This window comes from Ranitomeya imitator, chromosome 8 (assembly GCF_032444005.1).
Source record: "Ranitomeya imitator isolate aRanImi1 chromosome 8, aRanImi1.pri, whole genome shotgun sequence".
Taxonomy (NCBI): domain Eukaryota; kingdom Metazoa; phylum Chordata; class Amphibia; order Anura; family Dendrobatidae; genus Ranitomeya; species Ranitomeya imitator.
The window spans coordinates 181326089-181344112 of NC_091289.1; the positions used below are offsets into that span (position 1 = coordinate 181326089).

The 18024-nt window shown below is 42.7% G+C and overlaps 1 protein-coding gene across 1 annotated transcript in view; it reads right to left on the minus strand.

The window, feature by feature from the left end:
- The window catches only part of PTPRF (protein tyrosine phosphatase receptor type F), a 1072658-nt gene that overhangs the window by 754125 nt on the left and 300509 nt on the right, over nt 1-18024 (minus strand). The window lies entirely within an intron of this gene.

Sequence of the window (18024 nt, forward strand, 5' to 3'; positions counted from 1 at the left end):
TAAAAAAGACCCCAAAAATGGATTACTGTTTCCATTATTTCCACATACTAGAAATTAGGGGGCTGCAGATATGCAACAACCTATCCATTCAATCTCCACCAGGATGTTACCAACCCATCATCAAATAGATGGGACATCAGACTTTAAAAAGTTACGGGTCCCAGAGGTGGAAGCCCAATCAATGAAACATTTATTGATATAATATATATGTCTTTTAGGGAAAAGTCCCTTTATTTCCACACAGTGTAGCTTAGTGCCATAACAAAGTAGTTTGCATAGTCTTTTACTTCAGGGCTCATTCAGATGTCCGATTTTTCCAAGAGGAGAAAAACGGACTGAATATTCTGATCAGAGTTTGATCAGAATATGGTCAGAGGGTCATCAGTTTTTCTCGCACATGAAGTAATAGAAAAATAAGTGTCTCTACCTTCTCCATTCTGACAGTCCTAGAAAATTGGACTGAACTATTCGGATGTTATTGAAGTGTGGGCCGATTTTTTTTCACGGACCCATAAACTTGCATTGCCAATTTTCATCCAACCCTACAATCAAAATCAGACATTTCTCTGATATGACGATAATATCAGAGATGTGCACAGCCTAATAGAATATTATAGGCACGATTGCTATGTGTAAAAAGGACACGTAGCACTCAACTGCGAAAATCAAACGTATGAATGACCACTTAATCACACAGCTTGATGCAGATTTTCATGTATTTTTTCAGTATAAACTAGGAACCTCATTTATTTTGCTTAGCAGGAATAGATCAATGTACTATATTTCGGTGTGTGGTCCATGTCTATTTTTCTACAGTTATGGTGTAAATTATCTCTGTATATGACTAGGTAAAACTACATAAAATAACCTGAAACTGAAAAGCAAAAAAAAATTATAAAAATGTATATAGAATCCAACAGAAAAACCCTTTGTATCAAACTGAAGCATATTGATGTACAGCGTGAATCTTTCTGCACCTGTTCTATCTGGATTTGGCTTCAAATAATGAAAAGTGTTGCATGTTTTATGTTTCAGTAGAGTAGCAAAAAAATTGATACTATGAAATTACTAAACAACGAAGTAAATAAAGGCCAATGATTAAAAAAATTCAGTTTTTTTTATTCAAAGTGCAATGGTAAATTATGAGACAGGAAAGGTAAGACAGAAGGTAAGGTCCTGGATGGCAGGTATGTGTCACCAAGACAGCTAGCCTCGGTAAACTCTGTACCAGCAGCACTAGGCTACTGAGACGGCTTTTTATTAGACTGGATTTTGGTTCCAGGGTTTACGCGCAACCAAAAGAGCATAGGTGGGAAAGGTCGCTCCTAAAGTCAGACCGGATCTTATAGGCATAATAACAGACAGCTGGGATAGCCTAGCATTGTGATGGAACTGGAGAAAGACCTTTAATGGTGGACAGTATATACCAGAGACTGAGAAGTACTTGTAATACCAAGTTGGTGAGACCATCTTGATTTACTTTGCTTTAGGCCTCGCACGAGTCTCTCACATCAATACCCGATGCTGCGGCCGAAACTCGGGTCCGGAGTGAGCGGCTGCATTTCTATACAGCCGAACGCTCCGGTCCTAAGTGCCGGCGGTAGTGCCGGGTATTGATGTGAGAGACTCATGCGAGTTCCTACATCACACTCGCAAGTGTGACCCCGGCCTTATTCAGAGAATGGACTGTTTTGTTATCCATTTGCGCTAAAGAAAGGATGGTTTCAGATTGAAGTAGTAAAGTTTATGAAGGACAACCAACTTTATTCTGTTTTAAATAAACACCCAATGCCTGTGCGTATCGAAGCCAGGTGCCAGTGCGTACCAGAGAGCAGAAACCCTTAGGCTATGCGCCCATGTTCCGTATTTTTAGCGTTTTTGCTGTGGTTTTCTGCTGCAAAAACGCTTAAAAAACACTTACATTAAGCATCCCATTATTTTAATGCATTACGCAATTTTTGTGCCCATGTTGCTTTTTTTTTTCTGGAAAAAAAACGCATCGCGGGAAAAAAACACAGCATGGTCATTAATTTTGCAGAAAATCTTGCGGATTTGCCTCTATATTATTGTATTGGAACGCTCCGGAAAAAAACGCCAAAAATCGTGAGAAAAATGCAAAAAAAAAAAACCATATCTATATTTTCTAAGTCCGCTTTTGCATTGGTAACTTCAATGTGAGCCACAAAAGACATTTTGTTTAAATGACAGAAATTGGTAAGTAAATTCCAGGACCTACTTTACTTATCCCAGATTATTTGGTTTTCTAGACTGTAAGTTAGGGATGAAAGGACTGTTTTCTATAGTAGAAGTTTTGTGCACAGACATTTTTACTGCCCGTTCTTTACCGATAAGTGCTGCCTTTTCTAAAGTACCAAATTGCACAGAATACCTGACTGGCTTTATTACATTCCAGATAGGCAGAAACTCAATAGAATTCATCAGGGAAAACAGTCTTTTTTTTTTCTTGCGGATCAAATATTTGGATTTTGTCTCCAAATCCATCACAGACCACTGATTAATTCTGTTAAAATGCAGATCTTGAAAGGCTATTAACCTCCAATGTACAGCAGTCCAGACCAGGAATATATCAGCTTCAGTGTGCATGATGATAATAATAATAAAATATACAGGAGAATATTTTCTGTAGCAGTTTGATTTGTGAAGCCCCCTGGAGAGACAGTAAGATATTGGAAGGCTTTGACATTTTGAAGCCATTTAGAAAATTCTGCTAAAGAAGATGTGCACGGGTATAATGTAGAATATTTCTTGTAAAACATGCCATTAGGAACCAGCCTGATATCTGCAAAGTGTGAATGGTGTGACTGCTGGATAAATAAGGGTTTGCAAGAATACCCAGGAGGCAGGATGTATATTTAGCAGAGCACTCTATCTCCTCAGTGCTTGGTTTACTTCATTGCCTCAGGACAACATGGAAGAAACAAGATCTCAAGGTATTTGGCTAGCAAAGAATCAAATAAACATGTTCCTGGCTAATGCCATTAGTGCCTCAGAAGCAGCAGTTATTAGGCCTCATTGATGTGCATTCCTCTTACATTGAACTACTGTCATTCTTCCTTTTTTTCTGCAGCAACAGTGGTGACAGAAGAAAGGACGTTTATACACTAATACATATAAAACATTGCCTGTTGCAGTCACTCAACCCCTTCATGACCGGAGGTATTTTTGTTTTTGCATTTTTGTTTTTTAGTCCCCTTCTTCCCAGAGCCATAACTTTATTATTTTTTGGTCAAAATGGCCATGTGAGGGCCATTATGATTCTCTGGGCCATTATGATTCTCAGGTAATTACCAGTTCATAGACACTAAACATGTCTAGGTTCGTTTTTATTTAAGTGGTGAAAAAAAATCCAGACTTTGTAAAAATAAAAAAAAGCACTATTTTCCGAGACGTGTATCGTCTCCATTTTTCGTGATCTTGGCCTGGATGAGGGCTGATTTTTTGAGCGATTTCTCCTGAGTTCACCGATAGCCCATATGTCGTCGAAAACTACTTTTAAAGCACAGTGCAAAGCTCAGAAGGGAAGTAGCGCCATATTACAGTGCAGATTGTTTCACTGGTTTGAGGGTGCTGTATTACATTGGCAGAGCCCGTGAGACGTCAATACAGCAGAACCCCCCATAAGTGACCCCAGTTTACGAAATAAAACTCAATGAATTAATCTAGGGTGCAGTGATTATATTGACACCACATGTGTGTCACGGACTTTTATACCATTGAGCAGTGAAGATAAAGTAATTTACATTTTTACCACCAAGATTGTGTGTTAGTCCCAAGTTCTACATTTTCATACTGGGAAATGGGTAAAAATTTGTCCCACAATTCCTACTGAACGTGGTAATACTCCATATGAGGCTGTACAGTATTACTTAGCCGTACAGAGAGACTCGGGTTGGACGGAGCGCTATTTGCCTCCTGGAGCGCAGATTTTCCTAGAATAGTTTGCAGATTCCATATAAAGAGCCCCTAAGTGCTAGAAAAGCAGAATCCACCCTCAAGTGACCACATTTTGGAAATTATAACCCTTTGGGAATTTATCTACAGATGTAGTGACAATTTTGACTCCATTGGAGTTTTCTAGAAACGAACAGCAGTGGTGTTGTTCAGTGAAAATTGCAAAGTGCCGTTGTAGTGACCAGTACATTATGCCCAACTCATGCTTCTGGAGACACGCACCTGTAAATTAGGTGGGCTCTTATCACTACAGAAATGCCAAACAAAGTCATGTTATGGCTTGTTTTTTTAGGGGATGAGCTGACATTTTCGCATTGTCTTGTTCTGATGGAAGCGCACAGGGAACTCAATCCCTGCGTGATTCTCCTCTATGTCACTGTCACTACTGATTGCGGCATCAAAGGGGTTAAATGCCCGCGATCAGTGCTAGCAACGATCGTGTAGGTTGCTGCGGGGTGTCAGCTCTCACACAGAGCTGACACCTGCACCCGATCACCGTGGCGCTCAACGTGAGGTCGTGCAATCGGTGCATCGCACCTGTACTGTTTGTGGGAACACAGCTCCCGCAGCGCAGTACATGTAAGACGTATATCGGGAAGGGGTTAATACCGGAAAAGAGAAGTGTCACGCCGTTCTGTTTGCATCTGGTTTTTGGCATGACATTGCATGTTTGCTTTAACCCTTTTCTCCTTGCCGCCTAATTTCAGCTGGGATACTGTAGGCTGTTACTGAATGGAGCCTTCTCAGTTCCCTGCTCTGCTGTGCAGCCGTACATGGGTGGTTAGGTCTTTGATTTGCTGCATGACCATCCGCATGTGCGGTCCCTGGTTGTCACTGTGGAAGCTGTCCGCGGGTTGCGAGGTCATTTGCAGCTGGTGCATGATTTTCCACGTGGTTCAGTTCTTTCAGTCACAGCCAGGTGCCCTGAGCCTCAGTTCCTGCACTGATTGTGCTGTAATGGTTTCTATTTGTGCTAAGGGCGTGCGCGGCCACACCTCCCCTGCTTTTATCAGGGTTAGGGTGTGTACTTGAAATGCTGTCCCCAGCCAATTACTGAGGGGCAGCTCCTATATAAAGTTCCCCTGCCCTATGGGTGGGGCCTGAGCTACTCACAAAGCTCCTGAACTTTGCTATGTGTGTTTGTGTTCCTGCACCTCTCCTGCCTATGTTTTGGTACCAAAGTTCTTGCCTTGATTCTTGTTTTGTTCTGTTCTGGCGCCTGTCCTGGAGGCGGTATATCCAGGCCCGAATCTTTGATCCTGTACCTGTCCTGTACCTGAATCTGTCTGAACTATGTCTGCTGTGATTATTTTCCTGGAATCCCCCTGCATCTGGAGCCTCGCACCCAGTTACTTTGAGTCTCTTGTAACCGGTGTTTCTGCTGAGCATCTACTATGTGCTCTGGATACCATGCGGTGCTAGCTCCTGACAGGCCCAACAATCTTGCAGATCTAGCACCATCCTGCTTGAGTTCCTTGCTAGGTCCAATGCCCGGAGCCTGACGACCGCAGTCTGGAACCTGATGACCGCTGTCTGGAGCTTGGAGCCTGATGACTGTGGTAGTGCCTGTAGGTCGTGTTGGAAGTCCGAAACCGAACGACTCCGGTCTGATGTCCACTGGGTGGTACCCTTCTGGAGGTGTGGAATTGGGAGCCTGACATCATTATGTTTTGCTTATGTACTGTGTGACTTTACTTTAGTAAACTTTACTTTCTCTATACCTGAAGTTGTGCGGTGTAATCAAGTCCTACGTGTCTCTTTCCTTATCCACATGCTCAGCTGCCACAGAACCTCGGTCTCTGCCCTCCCCTAGTTCGGGTAGGCCCGAGTCCCCCTCTGCAGTATAAAGGGTCCGTATTGCGTACCCGGGGGACGTGCGCCCCACGCCTTCTGAGGTCGGTCGGCTTGGGGGCGTTTATGGGCTGGACCGCATCGATGGCTGCAGCTGATCGCGACAAGAAGTAGTGCTAGTGCAGGAGGCAAATATGCTATTTCATATATTAGAGCCATTAAAAAGTGGTAGTCTGATAAATGACAAACCGTTTAATATTTAGGATCAATAAATGCAACATTTGGCAATTACCATTTTACAAAATTCTTTTATTCTATAGATGCTGTTCCTGAAAGAGCTATTTTAGGCGCCCAACAGATACCACCATGACTGATATCATGGATCTACATAGAACAATCTTCAAACAAGACCTGATGGATCACATTCCCTTTGAAAAGGGATCTGAAAATTTCCTGGATATATTAATTTTTCTGGGTACCGTATATTCGTTTTTGATGACAAGAATCGCGTTGCAATCTAAACTTTTCTTGCTGTCAAAGCACCTGAGTCCCATTAGCATGGAACAAAGTGCAAATGTGAACAGGCCCTAAAGCAAAGTCATAAACTAGTCTTGAAGGTGGGCTATTTACACTGAGCAAGTAAAAAACTACAAATGTATAGTGTCTTCCAAGTGAAATGAATGGCAGCATTTGGCTGTATCCACGTGATCATTGTGCACCCATTCTATCAATAGATAAAAAAAAAACATTGTGATGGGAAAACTAATTAGCCTTCAATTTGTTTTTCTTTCGGTGTTCGCTATTAAAATCTGAAATAGGGAAATTTCATTAGAAAACTATTTTCACTGCAGCTAATACTGGTAATGTCCTTTAATACACAAGTGTTTACTTTTCTGATAGCAGATTAAAATCTATATAGTTTACCAGTAATAAAGGAAACACTAGTAATATTCCTGTTGTGAACCATTTTAACATAGCATACAATATTTTAACATAATTAATTTGATCTAAATCCACAGTAATTTACAAGAAATGGTACTTCTTCACTAAGGGTATGTGTCCACCTTCAGGATGGCCAGCGCTTTGGACGGAGCGGAAAACTCGCTCCGCCCAAAGCCCCGCCCCCTTCTCGAGACGCGATGATGCCGGATGTGTTAATTGCACAAATCCGGAATCATCGCACCCGATACATAGGGCCCTGTCATTTACCTTGCGGCGGCGCAGCGTCGCCGCAAGGTAAACGGACATGCTGCAAGCTAAAAAGACGCGCCGCATGTCCGGAATCGCAGGGCCGCCGGATGCGTGTTACTACGCATAGTGGAGATGGGATTTCATAAAATCCCCTCCACTATGCTGTACCATCTGGACGCTGCGGATTGAACGCTGCAGCTCCACACAGCCTTCAATCCGCAGCCAGTCCGGATGTAAAACGGCCCGTGGACACATACCCTGAGGGTGTGTGTCCACGTTCAGGATTGCACCAGGATTTGGTCAGGATTTTATGCAGGTAAAATCCTGACCAAATCTGCACCTGAGGTCACTGGTAGGTCATCTGCGTTGTCCTTGCGTTGTTTCAGCATTGTAAGGACATGCTGCGTTCTTAAAAGAAGCGCTGCATGTCCGTTTCCGCGGGTCTGCCGCATGCGTCTTTTAATGCATAGTGGAGATGGGATTTCATGAAATCCCCTCCACTATGCTGTAACATCTTGGACGCTGCGTGTTTGACGCTGCGGCTCTACACAGCGTCAAACACGCAGCGTTTCCTGAATGTGCAAACATACCCTAAGAGATTAATTTCTGAGCCAACCTTTAAAATAATGTGAACATACAGGTCTGGCCACGAACAGCTTTTAAAATGTTTGAAAAATTTGATATTTTAGCATTTTCCCCAAAGATAAAAAGCCACAGTTAGCATTCCATTATGCACAGTAAAATTTGCTACCTTGTTGAGTTTTTTTCCTCTATTGCTCTTGTAAGTGCAGCAAATCATATTTGTACTTTGCTTGGAGATGGAAATGTAGCGGGAGAGGCATTATTGGGGGAGAATGTTGGTTAGAGATGTAATTGTGAGTGCTCGGTTTGAAGTCGGCCCCTCTCTTTCGCTGGAGAGCCATTAATAAAGTAACAGTACTGCGGCTCATATAATTGGATCTAAACATGAGGCAGCAATGGACGCAGAAATTCACAAAGAGATGAAAACATCTGGTGCCACCATCCTGCTCCTTCTGTACCCCCTTCTAAGTATCCACGCTTTTCTTTTTTGTAAGTTGTAGAAGCAGCAAGCTCATTTGGAATTGTTACTTTTGTAACAAAACAGATCCAGAGCCTAATTGACTGCAATAACGGGCTCACATTTTTCCTCTGAGAAAAAGCCAGCTGTAATTTGCTAGTATAATGAGTAGGTTGGAGCAGTAGAAATATAATGTTTTTCATTCAAATTCATTTTCATAAGCTATGTGGCTCTTTACAGTCCCAAGCCCCACTTAATGCTATTTATTGAATTAACAATTGCGTGAAATCGCTCAGGATCTTCAGTTTTGGGGGTGGCAATGTTTTTTTTTTAAACCATTGTTGATTTGATATTGAAGTGTTGTAGCTTGGTATAATTTTTGCCATCCAGACCCTGGTAGAGGAAGGTGAAGTGTGAACAATAACCACTAAACTCCATTTTAATTGCAATGTACAAAGTCCTTCTATATTATAGCTCTTATGAGAATAGGTTCTTTGTTTTTCAAGTACATTACACAAGTTTTCCACTTATTTTTAGAGTACATATTCTTAGGAGGCAGTCAGACGACCATGTAAATGGGGCCAAGATTAGAAGGCAGTGCATGGACTGTCCGGCAGCTCTCCTGACCTGAGTGTGCAGCTTAATGTATTTTTATGCAGTTGTCACTCTAGGGAAGGGAGAGTCGCTGGCCAGTCCATGCATTGCGTTTCGATCTCAGTCCGATTTATACAGCCGTCTGACTTAGAAACATAAATGGATCAGGGAGGTATAAAAGGTCCTGCTGCTGAACAAGAATTAACCTTGATTCCAAAGAATGCCACTGTGCAGAAGCACTGAATGGACATCTACCGTATATATACTCGAGTACAAGCCTACTCTGGAATTCTCTACCACAACATATCAGACTCTCGCCTACCATCGAAACCTTCAAAAAGAACCTGAAGACCCACCTCTTCCGACAAGCCTACAACCTGCAGTAACCACCGATTGACCAAACCGCTGCACGGCCAGCTCTACCCTCACCTACTGTATCCTCACCCATCCCTTGTAGATTGTGAGCCCTCGCGGGCAGGGTCCTCTCTCCTCCTGTACCAGTTGTGACTTGTATTGTTCAAGATTATTGTACTTGTTTTATTATGTATACCCCTGCTCACATGTAAAGCGCCATGGAATAAATGGCGCTATAATAAAATAATAATAATAATATTTTCAGCCCATTTTTTGGGGCTGAAAGTCCCCCTCTCGGCTTATACTCGAGTCATATACCGGGAGGTCAGCAGGGGAGGGGGAGCGGGGGCTGTGTAATTATACTTACCTGCTCCCGGTGTGGTCCCTGGCTTCCCCGGCGCTGCAGATTCTCCCTGTACTGAGTGGTCACATGGCACCGCTCATTACAGAAATGAATATGCGGCTCCACCTCCCACAGTGGTGGAGCCGCATATTCATTGCTGTAAATGAGCGGTAACTGTGACCGCTCAATACAGGAGGAAGATGAAGCGCTGGGGAAGCCAGGGACTGCAGGGACCGCACCAGGAGCAGGTAAGTATACGGGGAGCGCAGTGCTGCGCGATATTTACCTGCTCCTCGCTCTGGTGCGGCTCCGTCTGCAGCGTCTCTGGCTGTGACGCTCAGGTTAGAGGGCGCGGTGACGTAGTCAGTGTGCGCCCTCTGCTGAGTGTCAGTGCTGGAGACGGAGACGCACAAGGAGCAGGTAAATATTGAAAGCGCCGGCACCCTGAGCGAAGAGAGGTGAGTATGTGATTTTTTTTTTTATTGCAGCAGCAGCAGCATTATACAGTGGGGCAAAAAAGTATTTAGTCAGTCAGCAATAGTGCAAGTTCCACCACTTAAAAAGATGAGAGGCGTCTGTAATTTACATCATAGGTAGACCTCAACTATGGGAGACAAACTGAGAAAAAAAAATCCAGAAAATCACATTGTCTGTTTTTTTTAACAATTTATTTGTATATTATGGTGGAAAATAAGTATTTGGTCAGAAACAAAATTTCATCTCAATACTTTGTAATATATCCTTTGTTGGCAATGACAGAGGTCAAACGTTTTCTGTAAGTCTTCACAAGGTTGCCACACACTGTTGTTGGTATGTTGGCCCATTCCTCCATGCAGATCTCCTCTAGAGCAGTGATGTTTTTGGCTTTTCGCTTGGCAACACGGACTTTCAACTCCCTCCAAAGGTTTTCTATAGGGTTGAGATCTGAAGACTGGCTAGGCCACTCCAGGACCTTGAAATGCTTCTTACGAAGCCACTCCTTCGTTGCCCTGGCGGTGTGCTTTGGATCATTGTCATGTTGAAAGACCCAGCCACGTTTCATCTTCAGTGCCCTTGCTGATGGAAGGAGGTTTGCACTCAAAATCTCACGATACATGGCCCCATTCATTCTTTCATGTACCCGGATCAGTCGTCCTGGCCCCTTTGCAGAGAAACAGCCCCAAAGCATGATGTTTCCACCCCCATGCTTTACAGTAGGTATGGTGTTTGATGGATGCAACTCAGTATTCTTTTTCCTCCAAACACGACAAGTTGTGTTTCTACCAAACAGTTCCAGTTTGGTTTCATCAGACCATAGGACATTCTCCCAAAACTCCTCTGGATCATCCAAATGCTCTCTAGCAAACTTCAGATGGGCCCGGACATGTACTGATTTAAGCAGTGGGACACGTCTGGCACTGCAGGATCTGAGTCCATGGTGGCGTAGTGTGTTACTTATGGTAGGCCTTGTTACATTGGTCCCAGCTCTCTGCAGTTCATTCACTAGGTCCCCCCGCGTGGTTCTGGGATTTTTGCTCACTGTTCTTGTGATCATTCTGACCCCACGGGGTGGGATTTTGCGTGGAGCCCCAGATCGAGGGAGATTATCAGTGGTCTTGTATGTCTTCCATTTTCTAATTATTGCTCCCACTGTTGATTTCTTCACTCCAAGCTGGTTGGCTATTGCAGATTCAGTCTTCCCAGCCTGGTGCAGGGCTACAATTTTGTTTCTGGTGTCCTTTGACAGCTCTTTGGTCTTCACCATAGTGGAGTTTGGAGTCAGACTGTTTGAGGGTGTGCACAGGTGTCTTTTTATACTGATAACAAGTTTAAACAGGTGCCATTACTACAGGTAATGAGTGGAGGAAAGAGGAGACTCTTAAAGAAGAAGTTACAGGTCTGTGAGAGCCAGAAATCTTGATTGTTTGTTTCTGACCAAATACTTATTTTCCACCATAATATGCAAATAAATTGTTAAAAAAACAGACAATGTGATTTTCTGGATTTTTTTTCTCAGTTTGTCTCCCATAGTTGAGGTCTACCTATGATGTAAATTACAGACACCTGTCATCTTTTTAAGTTGTGGAACTTGCACTATTGCTGACTGACTAAATACTTTTTTGCCCCACTGTATATGGCACAGCTTTATAAGGAGCATCTATGGGGCCATAATTAACGGTGCAGAGCAATATATATGGGGCACAGCTTTATAAGGAGCATCTATGGGGCCATAATCAACGGTGCAGAGCATTATATATGGGGCACAGCTTTCTATGGAGCATCCATGGGGCAATAATGAACGGTGCAGAGCATTCTATATGGGGCACAGCTTTCTATGGAGCATCTATGGGGCCATAATGAACGGTGCAGAGCATTCTATATGGGGCACAGCTTTCTATGGAGCATCTATGGGGCCATAATGAACGGTGCAGAGCATTCTATATGGGGCACAGCTTTCTATGGAGCATCTATGGGGCCATAATGAACGGTGCAGAGCATTCTATATGGGGCACAGCTTTCTATGGAGCAATAATGAACAGTGCAGAGCATTCTATATGGGGCACAGCTTTCTATGGAGCATCTATGGGGTCATAATCAATGGTGCAGAGCATTATATATGGCACAGCTTTCTATGGAGCATCTATGGGGCCATAATGAATGGTGCAGAGCATTAAATGTGGCACAGCTCTATATGGAGCATCTATGGGGCCATAATGAACGGTGCAGAGCATTATATGTGGCACAGCTTTATATGGAGCATCTATGGGGCCATAATGAACAGTGCAGAGCATTATATATGGCACAGCTTTATATGGAGCATCTATGGGGCAACAATGAACGATATGGATAATTATATGTGGCACAGCTTTATATGGAGCATCTTATGGGGCAGTAATGAACGGTATGGAGCATCTATTTTTATTTTTGAAATTCACCGGTAGCTGCTGCATTTCCTACCCTAGGCTTATACTCGAGTCAATAAGTTTTCCCAGTTTTTTGTGGGGTGGCAAAATTAGGGGGGGGGGGGGGGGGGGTCGGCTTATACTCGGGTCGGCTTATACTCGAGTATATACGGTATTTTTTTTGTATGGACGCCAGTAGACCAAGCCATGCTATAACCCTCTTGGCACAAGACAATTTTTTTGCACTTTGTTTTTTCCTACCCTTCTTCCAAGTGCATAACTGTTTTATTTTTCTTTTGACATATAGCCATCTCTGGGCTTGTATTTTGTGGAAAAAGTTGTGGTTTTGAATTGCACCATCCATTTTTTGGGGTGAAATTCTGTAAAAAAAAAAAAAAAAAATGCAATTCTGCAATTGTATTTCGTGTTTTGTTTTTAGGGTGTTCATTTTGCAGTAACAAGTACTGGTAGCATGATTCTCCAGGTCACTATGATTATGGTGATACCCAACTTAGATACAGTTTATATAGAGTGGAGATATGTCCAATTTTCATACAAGCCTTGATACAAGTCTATGGGTCAGAAAGGACAAATTGGAGAGACTTTTTTTTTCTCTCCACATAAGAGAAAATCTGATGACACTCAGACAACAGTCTGATCAAACCCTTCAAAATAATCGACCAATACTAACATCTGAATGAGGCCTAACACAATAATGTACAACCATCAACACATGGGGGAACTTGGAAGTTTACTGATGCTGTGAAAAGGGGGATTTGGACCTTTATAAAGGAAGAAAACAAATACTATTTTAATGATGATATAATCTGAAAGGAATTTTGGCCCTTACTATATGGTTTCTACACAGCTTGAAAAAAATAAAAACAGACGGCCTCAATCTAATTTCGCAAACAGATGTCTCGTCGACACCTAAGATGCTTAGGCAACATTGCAAAGAGTTCCATTTTCACCCTGGCACAGGCTCCCCACGCACGTCACCATACATTCTGTCTTTTATTAATCCCTGTCCAGCCATCCATACCTGGGCCTGCTACAGAATCTTTAAGCATTTCAGAATTCCCTCCCTCCTAACCATGAGCATGTTGCTTGTCAAAGTGCATGAGCTAAATTGAAATAGTCCTGTCAGTAACATTAAATCAAACTTTAATGCAGTGTCCGTGAGCTGCAGCCAAGAATTGTATATTGTCTCTTTCTCCATTTCCTTTCTCATTCTCGGAGAATGATCGGAAACCAGGCTTGCAGAGCGAATAAACCTGCTCAGGCGATACAGTGCAGGCAGGTATCAAGGAGTTTGTTATAATGTTAGCTTATTAAGGGTAGAATTGTCTTTTCTTTTTCATAAAATTTCAATGGAACTAAAAAGCTTAAAGCCCTTTTATATCAAGATCACATGACAAATATAGTCAAAAAATAATTTAATGGAACCTGAGAAGTGATATATGCTGCCCGATGCCTGTATGATATCAGCCAGGTATGTCTGACTCTAAAACATACTTTAAAATTCTGAAGCGCATTGGAGACTAGTCAGGCTGCATACACAGAGCACATACATACATACATAGACATGTTGCATACACAGAGCGCATACATACAGAGACATGCTGCATACACAGAGCGCATACATACAGAGACATGCTGCATACAGAGCATATACATACATAGAGACATGTATACACAGAGCACATACATACAAAGACATGCTGCATACACAGAGCGCATACATACAGAGACATGCTGCATACACAGAGCGCATACATACAGAGACATGCTGCATACAGAGCATATACATACATAGAGACATGTATACACAGAGCACATACATACAGAGACATGCTGCATACACAGAGCGCATACATACAGAGACATGCTGCATACAGAGCATATACATACATAGAGACATGTATACACAGAGCGCATACATTCAGAGACATGCTGCATACACAGAGCGCATACATACATAGACATGTTGCATACACAGAGCGCATACATACAGAGACATGCTGCATACAGAGCATATACATACATAGAGACATGTATACACAGAGCACATACCATACATACATGCATAAATACATGCTGCATACAGAGAGCACATACACAGACATGCTACATACACATCACATATATATGTGATGTGATATGTGGTTTCTCCCCGTCTGCTGCCAGTGACTGATAGGTTTCTCCCTGTGTGCATGTATAGGGAAAGACCTGTCAATCCAGACAAGCGGATGGGAAGAAGCCGCCAGGGACCCACCTGTCTAACTAGTATGTTGTGCAGCTCAGTCCCAGGCAGTTTGCAAAGTATGTTTTTTTCTGAAATACCGCAGCATTTCAGAGTAAAACATGCACGGCCGAGCTCATACATAAAGTGACTGATACATGCTGCTCGTGGATCAGGCAGCATGTATCAGGTGTCAGATTTACCTTAAAAACCCACAGATGCTCCTTTATTATCATAGTATCAAAGGTTTTAAAAAAAAAAAATAGAGTCCATTTCAGGGTCACCAACGCGCTGTGCTGATCGACAGCAAGATAGAAACAATTCCAATAGCACAATTGACCTTAACCCCTTAGTGACAGAGCCAATTTGGTACTTAATGACCAGGCCAATTTTTGCAATTCTGACCACTGTCACTTTATGAGGTTATAACTCTGGAACGCTTCAACGGATCCCGCTGATTCTGAGATTGTTTTTTCGTGACATATTGTACTTCATGTTAGTGGTAACATTTCTTCGATATTACTTGCGATTATTTATGAAAAAAACGGAAATATGGCGAAAATTTTTTAAATTTTGCAATTTTCAAACTTTGTATTTTTATGCCCTTAAATCAGAAAGATATGTCACGAAAAATAGTTAATAAATAACATTTCCCACATGTCTACTTTACATCAGCACAATTTTGGAAACAAAATTTTTTTTTGTTAGGGAGTTATAAGGGTTAAAAGTTGACCAGCAATTTCTCATTTTTACAACACCATTTTTTTTTAGGGACCACATCACATTTGAAGTCATTTTGAGGGGTCTATATGATAGAAAATAATGAAGTGTGACACCATTCTAAAAACTACACCCCTCAAGGTTCTCAAAACCACATTCAAGAAGTTTATTAACCCACAGGAACTGAAACAATGTGGAAGGAAAAGATGAACATTTAACTTTTTTTTGCAAACATCTTAATTCAGAACCATTTTTTTTATTTTCACAAGTGTAAAAACAGAAACCATAAATTTTGTAATGCAATTTCTCCTGAATACGCCAATACCCCATATGTGGGGGTAAACCACTGTTAGGGCGCACCGCAGAACTTAGAAGTGAAGGAGCGCCGTTTGACTTTTTCAATGCAGAATTGGCTGGAATTGAGATCGGACGCCATGTCACGTTTAGAGAGCCCCGATGTGCCTAAACAGTGGAAACTCCCCACAAGTGACACCATTTTGGAAACTAGACCCCTTAAGGAACATATCTAGATGTGTGGTAAGCACTTTGAATCCCCAAGTGCTTCACAGAAGTTTATAACGTAGAGCCGTGAAAATAAAAAATCGCTTTTGTTTACACAAAAATTATCTTTTCGCCCACAAATTCTTATTTTCACAAGGGTAACAGGAGAAATTAGACCACAAAAGTTGTTGTGCGATTTCTCCTGAATACGTCGATACCCCATATGTGAGGGTAAACCACTGTTTGGGCGCACCGCAGAGCTTGGAAGTGAAGGAGCGCCGTTTTACTTTTTCAATGTAGAATTGGCTGGAATTGAGATTGGACGCCATGTCGCGTTTGGAGAGCCCCTGATGTGCCTAAACAGTGGAAACCCCCCACAAGTGTACGCCGATACCCCATATGTGGGGGTAAACCACTGTTTGGGCGCACGGCAGGGCTCGGAAGGGATGGCACGCCATTTGGCTTTTTAAATGGAAAATTAGCTCCAATCATTAGCGGACACCATGTCACGTTTGGAGAGCCCCTGTGTGCCTAAACATTGGAGATCCCCCAGAAATGACACCATTTTGGAAACTAGACCACTTAAGGAACTTATCTAGATGTGTGGCGAGCACTTTGAACCCCCATGTGCTTCACAGAAGTTTATAACGTAGAGCCGTGAAAAAAAAAAATTTGCATTTTTTCTACAAAAATGATCTTTTTGCCCACAAATTTTTATTTTCACAAGGGTAACAGGAGAAATTAGACCACTAAAGTTGTTGTGCAATTTCTCCTGAGTACGTCGATACCCAATATGTGGGGGTAAACCACTGTTTGGGCGCACCGCAGAGCTTGGAAGAGAAAGAGTGCCGTTTTACTTTTTCAATGTAGAATTGGCTGGAATTGAGATCGGACGCCATGTCGCGTTTGGAGAGCCCCTGATGTGCCTAAACAGTAGAAATCCCCCACAAGTGACCCCATTTTGGAAACTAGACCCCCCATGGAACTTATCTAGATGTGTGGTGAGAACCTTGAATGCCCAAGTGCTTCACAGAAGTTTAGAATGCAGAGTCGTGAAAATAAAAAATATTTTTTTTTTCCACAAAAAAGATATTGTAGCCCCCAAGTTTTTATTTTCACAAGGGTAACAAGAGAAATTGGACTGCAATAGTTGTTGTGCAATTTATCCCGAGTACGCTGATGCGCCATATGTGGGGGTAAACCACTGTTTGGGCGCACGGCAGAGCTCGGAAGGGAAGGAGTGCCTTTTTGGAATGCAGACTTTGATAGAATGGTCTGTGGGCATTATGTTGTGATTGCAGAGCCCCTGATGTACCTAAACTGTAGTAACCCCCCATAAGTGACCCCATTTTGGAAACTAGACCCCCCAAGGAACTTATCTAGATGTGTGGTGAGAACTTTCAATGCCCAAGTGCTTCACAGAAGTTTAGAATGCAGAGTCGTGAAAATAAAAAATATTTTTTTTCCACAAAAAAGATATTGTAGCCCCCAAGTTTTTATTTTCACAAGGGTAACAAGAGAAATTGGACCCCAGAAGTTGTTGTCCAATTTATCCCGAGTACGCTGATGCCCCATATGTGGGGGTAACCCACTGTTTGGGCGCACGGCAGAGCTCAGAAGGGAGGGAGCACCATTTGACTTTTTGAGCGCAAAATTGGCTGTCGTGTTTGGAGACCCCCTGATGTACCTAAACAGTGGAAACCCCCCAATTCTAGCTCCAACCCTAACCCCAACACACCCCTAACCCTAATCCCAACCTGATCCATAATCCTAATCACTAACCCTAACCATAATCACAACCCTTACCCCAAAACAACCCTAATGTCAACCCTAACCATAACCCTAATCAAAACCCTAAATCCAACACAGCCCTAATCCTAATCTCAACCCTAACCTCAAACCTAACCCTAATCCCAATACACCCCTAATCACAACCCTAACCTTAACCCTAATCCCAAACCTAACCCTAATCCCAAGCGTAACCCTAATGCCAACCCTAACCCTAATACCAACCCTAATCCAAACCCTAACCCTAATCCCAGCTCTAACCCTAACTTTAGCCCCAACCCTAGCCCTAACTTTAGCCCCAACCCTAACCCTAGCCCTAAGGCTACTTTCACACTTGCGTCGTTTGGCATTCCGTCGCAATCCGTCGTTTTGGACAAGAAACGGATCCTGCAAATGTGCATGCAGGATGCGTTTTTTGCCCATAGACTTGTATTGCCGACGGATCGTGACGGATGGCCACACGTCGCGTCCATCGTGGACTGGATCAGTTGTGTTTTGGTGGAACGTCGGCACAAAAAAACGTTCAATGAAAGGTTTTTTTGTACGTCGCATCCGCCATTTCTGACCGCGCATGCGTGGCCGTAACTCCGCCCCCTCCTCCCCAGGA